Source organism: Pyxicephalus adspersus, chromosome 1 (genome assembly GCF_032062135.1).
Source record: "Pyxicephalus adspersus chromosome 1, UCB_Pads_2.0, whole genome shotgun sequence".
In the NCBI taxonomy this organism is placed as follows: Eukaryota; Metazoa; Chordata; class Amphibia; order Anura; family Pyxicephalidae; genus Pyxicephalus; species Pyxicephalus adspersus.
The window spans coordinates 166,263,540-166,265,266 of NC_092858.1; positions in this window are offsets into that span (position 1 = coordinate 166,263,540).

Here is a 1,727-nt window from a genome sequence, read left to right on the forward strand (position 1 = left end):
CTTCTTAGCTTTATACCTGCCAATTTATCCTTCAGAACCTCCTCCTGCTTCTCCTCCTCGTCCTTTTCATGAAGACCCCCACATAGCCAGCAGTCAAGGCAGGTGGCAATCGGGAATAGTCAAATCAAGGGGTCGGTACACAGGAGAATCAGTAGCAGGAGAAACAGACAGGAATGACTGGAACCTGGGAACAGAGCCAAGAAGAACTCCTTGTTCTGGTAACTTCCTGGGAGATAATGTGGCAAACAGGAATCATTTGACCAGCAGGTAAGATAACCCACCACCAGAGGGGGTGCTGGAGCAGATGAAGCTTTGGAGTTATTCACACTTCTGCCAGCAGATTGAGTGCTTCAATGGAATATCCTGGTTCTCCCTGGGGTAAAGGGGCAGTTCTCAGGGTATAACATGACTCAAACCAGGAAGTATCCAGCAGAAAGGATTCCTAAATACATAAGGTGGGCGATGCAGACAAAGGCACAGATCCCCATGTTCCTGTGGGGATCTGTGACAGTTTAGTTTAAAAAATAGTGTCAGCTTGGTATCTTTCCATGGGACTGAGCATACTGGAGCTGGCTTCTGCTGACTTGTATGAGAGGGATGGTACAACCACTAGCTTGCTTTAGTTGGCATTCAAAAGTATGGCTGAAGCGTACTTCTGTTCCTGGCCTAACATTCAATTGAAGACTGACTACTAAAAGATGAATAGGCAGAAGAAGGAGGAGGACAGCTGGATCAATGAAGATCGTCTTTCCTGTAAATGTGTAGTACAAATAGAGATAATGCAGGTAATAGCAAGAGCCCAACAACCAAAAACTTCTGATTTGTTTTTAAATTTTGAAAAATTGACTAAAGGTAACAAGGAAGTGGTAGGATTCCTCTTGATGATGTGCTGGAAGAAGATAGATGTTGACTAATGTAGGCCATGGCTTACCCTGTGTGAATATGTTGCACACAGCAAAAGGTGCTTTAACAGGAGTGTATACAAAAAATGCCCAAGAGGGGCATAATGGGGCCTAATGAACTTAAATTAGCCTAACTTAAATCTTTCAGCACTGTGTCACAGTCTGGTGCAAGCTCTGGTTTTTAGTGATACATTAATCACCATTATGACCACCTTCCGTTCACACAAATGGCTTGTCTCTATTTCTGAGGAGACAGGAATACTACCTAAAAACAGAAAAAGAGGGTCTGTGCCTTCAGAGAGAGATAGGGTGTTTATAATTGTTTTAGAGGAAGCAGAGATAACTTGGCTCTAGGGTAATACATCACATTCACTGTCCTAATTTCTCAAGTGTGACTGAAAAGATAAATAAACCATCTAATCCACAAGAGGCATAGGTTACCTAAGAGTTTTCTGCTTTTTGATACCGTGTTGTAAGGGATGTAATTTTTCTGAGTCTTGAAGTTGTTTTTGTGTTTTTTGCTATGTTTTGCAAATAATTGAGTGTCAAAACTAGTTATATCCTCTTTATCAGTAAGTCAATATTTGCTCCTTCCTTACTTTGAGGCTTCTCACATTAAAAACCTTGCTCAGCAAAGTTGTTAATTAAGTTTCTTGTTATTGACTAACTACGAAGTGCCTTACACCCTGCTGTCTGACTATATAAACTGGGATGTGATAACAAAGCTTTGAGAAGTGATATAAAAGCATGCTTGAGCTGCGTGTATGGTATTCATTGCTCCCAGCGTGCTAAAAACAAAGGCCATGATAGAGAGGTAAACTGATC